At 44.4% G+C, this 12,393-nt stretch overlaps 1 protein-coding gene across 1 annotated transcript in view; it reads left to right on the forward strand.

Annotated features, from left to right (window-relative positions):
- The window catches only part of MRPS5 (mitochondrial ribosomal protein S5), a 288,002-nt gene that overhangs the window by 81,422 nt on the left and 194,187 nt on the right, over positions 1-12,393 (forward strand). The window lies entirely within an intron of this gene.

The raw sequence follows: 12,393 nt of genomic DNA on the forward strand, positions 1-12,393 counted from the left end.
TTGAAAATGCCATTCTCAAACTTTGTGATTTAGATTCATTGCAGGAAAAGGAAATTCCTTGTATATTCCCACACACGAATGACCTTGACTGTTTCAGATTTTTCCTAAACATCTGTTGAACACTTGGCAGAATAAATGTTTTTTTTAAGGGCTCACCAGCTCACCAGCTGCAATTACTGATAAAACTACATTATTTCATTATTATGTTACAAATTGCCCAATTAGAGATACTGCTTTGTGTGGGTGTATTTGTGTTTCACAGTCTCTCCTTACTTCCATGTATTGCTGGTCAGAAATCTTAGGGCTAACGAAAATGGGCTAAGGAAAGCAAGACTGTTGCCTCAATTCATTGCATGTGTTCTCCTTTCCATGAAGGACACATTGAAAAGCACAAGTATGCATAACTAAAGTAAAACGTATGTGGCTTTGAGAATAACATGTTAACTCAGAGTTTCAGTAACCACCAGGCCAAGAGGGTAAGCTGTTTTCTGGCTTTGATCTGCCCTTCTGCACAGCCGCCGCATGTCACCCTCTGGATGAATGACACCACCCTTTCTGAACTCCACTCCCTACATGGAGTGACCAAATAGCTTCTCATATTTTCCATTGACAGCTTTTCCATTTGCCCGTGCTGGGAGAGGTGAAGTTTATATCAGGGTCTGTAGATCATAAGGTGAAAGACATTTTCCTAAAGCAAAAGGAAAAACAATCAGTGGTGTCACCAAGCACTGAGTGGGCCACAGGGGAAATCCCTGCCCATGGCAGGGGGGTTGGAACTTTATGATCTTAAGGTCCTTTCCAACCCTAACTATTCTATGATTCTATTCTATTCTATGATTCTATAAAAGTAAGCCACCATTGAACTTCATGCCTACTGACTTGTCTCCTGCTCTCCAAAACAATCTGGCCAGAGGGACGAAGTCCACCTTTGGTGGTCAGACATGTGGAGGACATCAGCAGCTCTGCTTAGCCTGGTACCACACTTCCAGAAGCGTGAGCACAGGTCTGGGATCAGGACTGATGCCTGCACCAGACAAGAGTGGTTGGGGCTCATCTGCTAAACCCTGGTCCCTTGACAGGCATCCACCCCCATCCACCCAGGTCCCCTCCCAGGGTTGCACACCCTCCTGGGGAAAATCCGTCTTTCCACTGAGCAGCTGAGTGCTGCATCTTCAGGATTCTCTTCCGGGAGGTGGTGCTTTTGTGTGCTGTCTGTCATCTGCCTGCCACAGACAATGCTGTAACCTTGAGATGAAATGGGGCCCTGGTCTTCAAAGGGTCTAGTGTTCTTTCCCATGCTGTGTGCTGCAGTTACAAGCCACCAAAGAGGTGTTGAAGTGTCTTTTGTGAATATCAATGTGAATTTCGCAAGAGTAATTTAAATATAGCTGCCTGCTTTCCTGGGAGACCCGGTAGCTGTATTCTCACTGCAGCAAAAGCTGCACCATATGCCCAGCATTCGCAGCCATTTCCCAGAGACCACCTGGGACTTGTTGTTCTGCATTTGGCTTGCACAGGGCTCCAAAATAAAGGCTTGCTGCGGAGAAAAGGTGGAGGCGCAGAATGCAGCTGATGTTTTCAACATGTTAAGATGTGTTGCTCAGGTGCGTTTGTGCAGCATTACGTGCTATGAAAGCTGGACATGGCTCTGAGCAACCTGATATAATGTGGAAGTCAGCCCAGCTTTCAGCAGGGGCTGCACCTCCAGAGGTCCCTCATGACCTAAATTATCCTGTGACTCAGTGGGAAACTCAGGTTAGGATATGTTCCTCATATGGCAGATGAATAGTAAGGAAATCTGAACTCCTAAGGCACTTGGGTAATTTTCTGCTTTCCTGTTGTTTTCTATGACTATCTCTGAGCATGGACCATCTCTCATTCCACATACACAGCTTGTCTCCAGTGTAGTTAAAACCTTACTGCACTGCAAGTGAAAATCCACTATTTCCCCCCCCTCTTTTAAAGCAAAGTGATTAAAATGCAGTTGGACCTGTGCCCAGGTAAAGCACAAGAAAGTCAGGCAGCCATTCTTTCCTTGTGTTAAGTAGGTAAAGCTTTGCAAGCGAATAAGACCTTTTTTGGTTAAGGTAAGCAAATACGCTTCAAACCTGGGGAGTGTCCAATTCTTAGTGATCATTAAGTGATTGTTTATTTCACCAAGGCATAAATTACTGTGCCTTCAGGACAAAACTAATAGAAAAATGTTAATTAGTGCTAGGCAGAAATTTTCCAGTGGAACATTTTTCTGTCAGAAACTCTCCTGATTAGTCAAAGTTGAAATGTTCCAGAAGAACATGTTGATTTTACTGACTCCAGTACCACACGGTGGGTTGAGATGGGGAGGGGTGAAAGTAAGTAAGGAAAGAGGGAATCATAGAATCATAGAATAGTTAGGGTTGGAAAGGACCTTAAGATCATCAAGTTCCAACCCCCCTGCCAGGGGCAGGGACACCTCACGCTAAACCATGTCACCCAAGGCTCTGTCCAACCTAGCATCCACAAAAACTCTCCTGCTGATGCCCTACATAGTTAGAAGACAGGCAGCCTGCCTTGTATCCCCAGCTCCCTTCCACTGGACGCCAGCCTCAGAGCGTGCATGCAAAATGATATACCAGCATTTCTAAATGAGATGCTTCCATCAGCTAAACCGGAACTTCTCCTTGGCTTACAAAAAAGAAGATATGAATTTTGTTCTGGAATTTCTTCTGGAAGGAAAGGAGGTCTGATACTCACTGTATTCATTTGGATTCTGGTTTCTACAGGAGCAGCTTCTCCACCCCTGTCATGTAAAATCCACATGTGGCGCTTTTTTATCATCTCATATTTTCTTGCCTTCTGACAGAGCTGCCTCTCAGTCTGATGAGATGAGGATCACAGCAGCCTGGTCCTTGTGATATTCCTAAATTCAGGAACAGCCACATGGGCTCCAATTCACATGTAACTTGTAAGACACTTGAGGGCTCCATGGCCAGACTGGAACTGAAAAGCCCACAAGCACTGGGCTCCTGTGGTGGTGACTGGAGGAGTCTGCAGATAGCAGCTTACTCTGGACCTGCACTGCAGGACTTGGACACATACAGTCAGCAGCATGCTTAGATGGTGCATTCATCACTGCATGTTTGCTCCTGGCTCTGGTTGTGCCTGCTCACTCCTTTGCTCTATTCCTGCAATATGGACTTGTACATTTCCCTCCTGAAAAGAACACCCCTGAAGCTAAGCGCCCATGGGGGTGGTGGATATGACCCTTCCCTTAGCTAGTACCACCTCTTCTGCAAAGGTCCAGCATAGAATGGTTCTGATGCTGATCAGAATACTGCAGTAACCAAGACTAAGGATACCCTGAATTGCCAAGCATTAATATTTGATGCATTTCAATATTTAAAGAGCTTGATAATATAATTTAAGAAACACTGTCACTTTCCAAATTATTTGTAGACAATTTATAATGGAGTAAATCCACTTGGAATGAACAATATTTTGGCTTGGGTACTCTATGGCTCAGACAGCTGCCTACATTTATTTAAAAGCATCAGAGAGATAACAATTCTCAAATTCTTTGCTAGAAACCTCAGGTCTCAACAGGCCAGATTCCCAGCCAGCAGGAGCAAGTGGAGGATCCAGGCTGTGTCCTAACACTGGTTGCAGTTTCTTTCAAAGAAGAGTTTCGCCTTTGGAAATAAAATAAAAGACACAGAGGGTTTCCCTGAAAGTTTTGTTTTCAGTGAAAATATTTGGGTTGTCATACAAAAGTCAACAACCACAGCTGGAACAAAATTAACTGCTGGTTGCCAAGAAAGAGGAGAAAACCCTGCTGCCTTCTTTTCCTTGATTTATTCATTTTCCTGGAAACATCCTGATGACAGTGGCTGCAGCAGTTTGCACTTGATCAGGATCAGGCCCAATACTGATAGCACAGTCGCTTGCTTGATAAAAGCCGTATGAGTCTGCACAGACTTCACTATGGCAGTCACGTCTGTGATACGTATCACATAGCTGCTCTGTGTCTGAAGCAGAGGGCAGGGAGGTAACGGCACAATTCATGCAACGTTAAAATGAGCTGCTTTATGTAATACAATATGCTTCCAACGTACCCAACGCACCACGGAAACTATGCAAGGGAAGCCAAGAAACCTCTGCACAATAGCACAAACACAGACAGCCTGTAAAGGACAGCACATTCGGTTACCAGGGAGGGAACATTCTGCATAAAACATCCCCTTTGTTTCCGATTTTCCCATTCTGATCATCAGTGGAGATCTCCAAACGTGCCATCAAAAGATGAGGCTTGGGGGAAAAATTCATATGTGCAGTGGATCCTGGAAAATAGGAGGTGTTGGTTTTACAGTGCAGAGGAATTTTCTTCAGCCAGTCCTCGATGGTTCAGAGAGAAACATCACACTTCCTTTTCTTTCCTAACCACCACTGGGCTCTAAGCCACTTCTTCACCTCCTTTGTCTCTGATGCTCCTGTCTGCTGCCTGAACACCGCTCTGTTCTCTCAAATTGTATGAGTCCAGGAGATTTAAAAAAATCAGTTTTAACCTGCATTTGAAATGAAAGGGTAAAGCAAAAGCTCTCTCTCGCATGGTTCTTCCTGCTGCATTGCTAGCTCAGTCCAACTCACTACCTCTGCCTACAAACCATGCCTTATGTATAGCCTCTGGTCTTTGCAAGTCCTGCAGTCCAGTTGCTTCATACAGCCAGTTCACAAGAGCAGTGCAGGGAGAGGGAGAGGATTACTTTGTGGTGGCGTTGAGTGTTTCCTATGAAGAGCAACCTATTGCTTCACAGATGCCTGGGCCAGGTACACTATCAACTGTAAGCTTGGTTTAAAAGTAGAAGCTGGGTATCTCATTTGGCCTTTCTTTGTTCTGGTTCATTTCTGTGAGAAACAGAAATTGCAAGATTTTTTCCACTATTGTGTCTCTTTGGATTTAGGGGGCAAATTCCATCTGTTACTGGAGGTAGGCAGGGACCTAGAACAGAATGGTCTTATTCTGCTGGGTTCCTAGGTACAGCCATGACACGGTTAGGAAAAGCAGTTCTTTTTTAACCAGTGAAGCAGGTGGCGTATGCAACAACTGCTATGGGAAAAAGGAAATCATGTCCATAAAACATGAGCAAACATGACGGAAGTGTAGCAACACAACAGTTGAAGGTTTCAAAATGTTCACAGTCTTACTCTGGACAAAGGGAAGAGGGAGGCAGAAAGAATGGAGTTGCATGCTTCCAATCACAGCAAACCACCTACGAGCAGGCATCCAAGGGCAGGTTTTGTTCAGCTAGTGACCTCAGCCATGAGGTCACTGCCAGACATTCTGCAGCCAGAGGGATTTTGGAGACCTGAATGATTAAATTTTGTGCTTTTCAGAAATTTCTCTACTCTACACTTTGCTTATGGCCTGATGATGCTCCTTTTTCCTGAACAGACAGGGCATCCCACCTGCTGGTTTCTTTCTCTGCCATGAAACCATGACCAGATCCACCACTGTGGAGCTGCCAGGATAAAAGTGATGCTGTATCTGAAGAAAACTTGGATACAGAATTCCGCCTGAAGGTGTCCATCATCCTGGGAATCCCAGAGAACTTTTTTAGTCCTCTGGGATTAGGAAGGAGTTTTCCACCCTGTGGAAGGAGGAATGTGGCTCAGGGTCTCTCTTGCTTCTGCAGTCATGTCGAGGTGATGGATTCCGACAACTTCTCTCTGGAGTGTTTTTGTTTCTGTTCATCAGCTTGTTGGTGTGATAACATTAATCAGCACTTCTGTGGAAACAGTGCTTTTGGAGACGAACATTGTAATCAGGATGAAGAGACACTGATGAGTATTGATAAAATTAAAGAGTCTAAATTCAGCAGAATTGCTTTCACTGGGAAAACGCATTTTCATCCATAGCCACCATTATCCACTAGCTCCATGCTAGCCTGACAAAGCCAGGCATGGCCACAGTCAGAGGGGGTGGCACCTCTGGGGAAGCCCCAGGAAAGATGCTCCTCACACCTCACATTTTCCCAGTGGTAACTTCATCAGTGTTGTCAGTGGTCTCCCTCTTATGCTGTCATATGGCCAGACACTTGCAGCAGACAGCTTTGGCTCCCAGAGGGAAGACAGTCCAGGAACAGAAAACCTGGCCCATGTTTGTGATGGAAGAGCTGGCAGCTACCCACTGGTTGCTGCAATGCCCCACATTCCTGCCCGTTGAAGAGATTTGGGGTTTCTCCCTGGTGTTGTCAACTTTGCAGGGACCATAGACGTACCAGGGCTCTCTGTGACAATGTCCCATCTGCATGGCAGGGAGACAAGTTCCAAGGTGACACCTTGAAATGCCCTTCAGATGCCATGTACAGGTACTCCATTGACAGTGCTGTCTGAACTCTTGCCATCACCAGGAACAAATGCTATTAACTCTTTCGTGGAGGAAAGGCTTTGCCTAAGGCAACTTGAGCCCTTCTTCCATTTCTGGCAGCTTCTCACACAGTGCCTGCCCTCTCTGTTCATGGTGCCCAGCGTTTCTCAGCTCAGCTAGGTATGATAGTCTCACTATAGAAAAGTGCCTGTGTTGAACATGCTACATGATCCTGCTCCTCATCCCCTTGAACTCTCTGGCCTACTCACTGCTCTGCTGACTCTTCATCACAGATCCCAACACCCTCATGCCCCACTCTTGAAGGGGGTGGGTAGTGGGAGATGCCCTCCCAGCTTTATTAACCTACCTTTTACCTCAGTCAAAACGAATGTCCCAATTTGGCGTGCTGGTGACTTGCAGCATATCATTGAGCTCAATGAAACTATGCATGCGTTTGAAGGCAAAGAGCAAAACTGAAATCCCCTACTAATGCTTTCCTTATTGAGGCTGCAAAGGTCTCCCAGTAGAAAAGGCTGTCTCTGATTTCCCTCTGGCAGCACTGTGCTTCAGGGTCTGATCTCTCCTGGGTGTGCATAAGCTTTGCTGGAGGCAGCAGCTACAGCTATAACAACTGGAAAAGGGCAGCTCTTTACACCCTCCAGCTGCAATAGCACAGACCGGAGCAGATAAATACTCAAATCCGGAGGGTGATGCAAGGCTGCAATGTTAGTGTTAGTGTGACTAGAACTGGGTAATTTGTGCATGAACATGACTAAATATTAAAGGAAGATACCTATTTGCCCATAAACCTGTCAAGGGTGAGGCATTTCAGAAGTACTTCATGGCCTATAAAACTGAAACACGAAGCCTAAAAGTACCACTTCCCACTGGAAAGCATGGAATGGCTCACACTGGTTGTGCTGGGACCATAAAACTGTAAGTGCAATGTTCTGGGGCATCTGAAGCCTCTGTTTCCCATTCCCTGCTCAGGGAAAGTGAGAGCTGCTTCAGCTCCATGAGTGTTTTCCCACTTCACCACCTTTCTGGAAAGAGTGAGGAAAGCAGAGGAGAAAACAGAATTTCTTACTGCTGGGTGTTACTGCTTATACTTCACACATTGAGACTTAATATTGTTATTGCAGTTCATATAACATGGGACATATTTAATGTGCAATTAATATAATTACTGGGAAATCGTTAATAATTTCCTGCATGTTCTCAGGGGCCCGAAAGCAAGCCCCAGGCTGGCAAAGCAGCAGTCGTCCTACACAGCATGTCTGATCAATGATTATGCTTTCCCCTTCCTCAACACTATCTTCCCAAATTTTTGCTTCACTCTCAGTTGGAGGGCAGAAAGGGGAAGAAGGGAGAGTGTTTTGCCTGCTGTTTTCTTTTGTACTGTCAGAAACGTGCCCCAGCCACCTAATTTTTTGTGAGTTGTTTAAAAGGTGGCCCCTGGCCCCTCAGAAGTGAACAACCTGCCTGGCTCTGGGTGAAGAAGTGGCTCCTCCACTCCTCATGAACCATGCGTTTGTGGGTGGGAAGATGATGCTCAAGGGAGGACTTTTCAGGAGTATTTTAGGCATCACAGACAACTTTTATCTTCCCACTCTTGCTAATCAGTAATGATAACCAGAAGACTCTACCCAAGTGAGGCACAGCACTGTCCTTCACCATGTTAGCACTGCCCCCAACATCCCCACTCTCTCAAGCCATAAAAAAGAGGATGATGACAGGAGCCAGAGGAAAATAAGAAGATATACTAAGAAACAATTTTTTCCCAATGGGGATGGTCAAATGTGGGCATGGAAGCCCAGAGAGGCTATAGGAACCACTCAAGCCTCAGCTGGACATGGCTCTGAGCAACCTCATCCAAGCTTGACCACAGTCGCTTCCACCTCAATTATTCTGTAATTCTCTGTATTTACAAATTCCAAAGGTTTGATGGAGAAATCTTCCTGGAATTGATGACTGCCACTTACCCACCAGCAGGCGCAGAGCTGAGCACTTCTTTCATGGGAGAGGGCTGTCTCTGCATTTACCCCCATGACAGACACCTTAATCTTTGCACAGTATTTTGTCTTCTGCTAGTTTAATATTCAGGGTTGGAAGGCAGTGGAGACAGAGATTGATGACTTGATACTTTAGCAGTGATTACTATGAATTCATTCATTTAAACTAATTTGAAATTTATTTTTCTTGCTTTTGAAGGCTGCCTTTGGATAGTTTAATAACATTACTTCCACTGACTGCAAAAATAAATATCTGTCAGCTCTCGTTTACCAATGGCTCATCTGTATGGATGTTTTCTGATATGTAATAATAAATACATGCTTGTTAGGAATACATGATCTATAAATCAAAATTTCCAAGGTCTTCGATTAATCTTTGTGTGTGGTGCAAGGAAGATTGCTTTCACCCTGTCACAAGCAATTCCTGTTCTGGGATCTAATAGCAATGATTGGCACTGAGGTCACAAAACAGTTTCTATTCAACCCCTTTTGTTTTCATTTCCTTGTAACTTTCTGAGGCATTCACCTCTGGAGCTAGAATTTTCCATGCTGAGCCTCTGCCTGACGAGGACTTTAGGCAGCTGTATATTGGCAGGGAGAGTGCAGAAGGCAGTAAGGCATTGTTTTCCCTCCCCTCCTATGGCAGGCATAGTGGGATAACATTTGCAAAATGGCATGGAAGTCCTCCTTCTCTCCAAAGAGATGGATACAACCGACAAGTGGAAGGAGCTGGCTGACGCAGACTTAGAAGCACACAAAATTGTATTGTTTCAAGCATGAACTCAAAGGAGTTGCATCTGAAACAGTTTGGTATAGCCCCAGACCAAGACTCCATCCTTGCACAGGCAATGCCTGTTCTCATTTGTCAGTTGCTCCACCTCCCAGGCATCATCCCCAGGACGGGGATGGGGCAGGGGGCTGGGGCATCTCGAGGACAACCTAACAGTCTGAGAAAAATGCCTGGATCTCCCTGGAACTAACAGGTTTTCCATTTCAGTTTTACTATAGACCATGAGTTTTCATGCACTGTTCACAGAGCTCAAGAAACCTTTTCACTGGGGTTCTTGGAGCAATGAGAGCCCTGAAGGAGGAAGCATGGTCTCTAGACCTGTCAGTCCTGTGGCGTTGTCTGCATGTTACAATGGATGAGACAGAGATGTGAAAGAAAGACATAGTCCTTTCCAAAGCTGTCTTTGCTTGGTGCCACAGAACGTGGCTTGTCTGCTGTGTGGCAAAAGAAGGTAGGGGTTTCTTGTGCTGCAAATGTAGGTGCTGCTGTCTCACAAAAGGAAGAAATGGGCATACATCTTGCTGTATGCAAGTCTGCCTGTGCATACAGATCAGGACAGCAGCTTGGAGGTTTATTCAGATGAGCTCTCGTTCTAGTGTCCTACCCTCCCTTCCCCTGGGTATGTTGTTTCCACTAATGAAGGTGATGCTAATTAACAAAAGCTCTTTGTAAGTTAGCTCTTGGTTTAGAAATGGCCCACCATGCTTCCCAAGAGCATTCATTTCCTCAGAACTGTTTCAGATTTCTTTTTTTCTTCTAACCTTGTTATTGTGCTGTGCTCTGAAAAAGCCTGGTGTAGCCTGGGAAAACCTGGCTGGCAGACAGGCCATCTTTGCTGATACCCATGCTGTCTGCTGAGAAAGCAGTGGCAGTTTGATGTTTGTCTTCCTCTCTGTCCACTCCCCACAGTTATCCCTGGTTAACAGCACTGCTGTGCCACAGCCTTCTTGGTGTCATGTCCTAACTAGGAGGAGATTAAATAGCACAAGCAGCTGAGGATGCATGGATGTGTGCCAAAGAGGGAAACAGGAATTATAGCTTATTAAGTGCAGTGTCACACTGAGGACTGCCTAGAAGAGCTGGAACAGCAGGCTTTTAGATAACTTCAGTCATTTTAAGGTCACCTTTTAGCAGAGTTTAGTAGCCTGTTGTAGTTCTTGATGGTCTGTTGGGTGGAGACTATTGGCTGCTCTATTGTACAGCTTCAGGTGTTGGACTCATGGATATGCTGGTGGGAAGTTATTTACGGTGTCTCTAGTCCAGCGGGTGCCTTACTGAGGGGTTTGACTACATATACAAAGTTTATGTGATTCCTGAGTCTATCTGTTTCTAGAATTCACGGCTATGTATGCAGTGCAGGAACTGAAACAGATCCAGTTGCAGTCCGTTGTAACATGCCTCTTATGATCAGCCATCTGATCCAACCAAAAGTTTTCCAATGTTGCCCAGCATGTTTATGGCCATGTGTTAGTCCTTCTGGAAACATGAGTGTTTTCTTCTGCAGCATTAGATTTGCCAGTTTAGATGAGAAGATGTGGTATCTTCATACATGGATTTAGCAAGACAATAAAAAATCTACACAAAACCCCTACCATTTTTTCAATGGAATTATGCTTTTAGCAGATCTCTAGCCTTAGCTTAAAGTGCAGCAAGGTCTTCTGGATTAAACTTGTCTTTTCAAGCCCATACAGTTTTTCTTAGTCATCTAAGCTCTTAAGATTGCCAGAAGTGTAAAGATTCTGGTTTTAAAACATCCAAGCAATTCTATGCCTGTGCTGCCAGTGTATCTGGAAGCAGTGACAGGTTCTTAATAATTCCAACTCTGCTGAAGAGCTAAACTGCAGTGTGATCCTGCTAAAGCTTCCTATCAGCCTGGAAATGAGTCAACTGGTGCTGTGACAAGCATGGGAGCAGCCGGTGTGCTGTTGGCGTCAGCAGGAGTGTCTCTACAGAATGAACATATGTTCTCCAGTGCAGTCACTTCATTCGCTGTTCCCTTGTTAACTTTTATGATATGATGTTTTTTTCCATCTTAATTAAGAACTTTGACTTTCTGAGATGTTCTTATATTTCCCCTTATCTGTAGGGGTGGGAAGGAAAGATGCTGGGAGGCAGAAGCTCTCATTGATGAAACTAATGAGATTTTTCGTGTCCTACCTAAGAAGGAAATTGGAATAAAGACACTAGTAACTTGAGCGGTGTTCTGAAAGATCTTTATGATTGGCAGGTTGCTAAATTTGCAATCCTGCTGTCTGGTAAAAAGGGAGTAAAATTAGATGGAGTTACATTAGATTGGTGAATCTCTATAAAGACTACAGAGTCTTTAGTTTAGCTCAGAAATGTTCTGCAAACTTGGTGGTGGTGTTGCAGGGGACTGGATCTACTAGGCACATTAATAAGAATTTATCATAAAGAACAGAATCAGTGGGGACACAGTAATAAGAAATGTAGTTGTAAGGGAGCTAGAAGAAAAACGTATTAATAAATATTTTAAAGGGTAGAGAAGGAATAAATGCTTATTTTTGCCATGGAAAGAGCTTGCCTGTGGAATCTCCTGTGTGTCTTGGAAAGGGATCTAGAAGGTAGCCAAGCTTGCCGCTGATGTAGGCCTGTTCTGGATGGTCCAAACTGACTGAAGAGCTTGAATGATCTTGCAAATAAAATTCACTTCATTTAACTGCAAAATGATGTCTGTGCGTGGGGGGGAGCCTTCAATATGCTTATGTGCTCTTTGTCTCTAAATTATCATGTACCATTTACAAGGAAGATCTGAGGATTTGTGAGACATTTTGTGTAGCTCTCTGAAAACATCAATTCACAGCTCATCATGGTCAAAAAGGCAAATGGAATATGAGTAATTATTGGAAAGACGTCCAGAGAACAGACAACATTGTTAGCTTGCTGTATAAACCCCACATGTGCCTCAGACTTGCACATGGCATGAAGATTTGTGCGCTCTGTCTCAGAGGATATTATGGGAGCAATAAAGGAGCAGGAATAGTGGATCTGGGAACCAAGATATGCATGAATGCTGTTTAAGAAGAGTTTAAATATGACTAAGAAAGAAAACAACTGAAAGGTTGTGATGAAGCCTTCTATGTTCATGAATAAGAGTGAGAGCAGAGAAACAGCAGATGCTGCTTCTCATAACTGAAAAATACTCAAATAATGTTTTAAAAAGCAGTATTAAAACAGATTGAAGGCAGGATTCTTTTGCATGGATCCTTTGCTGCATAGTGAAACTGTGG

This window comes from Neopsephotus bourkii, unplaced genomic scaffold (genome assembly GCF_033783945.1).
Source record: "Neopsephotus bourkii isolate Nb327-2 ecotype Australia unplaced genomic scaffold, CSIRO-AGI_Nbou_v1 NB_481, whole genome shotgun sequence".
In the NCBI taxonomy this organism is placed as follows: Eukaryota; Metazoa; Chordata; class Aves; order Psittaciformes; family Psittacidae; genus Neopsephotus; species Neopsephotus bourkii.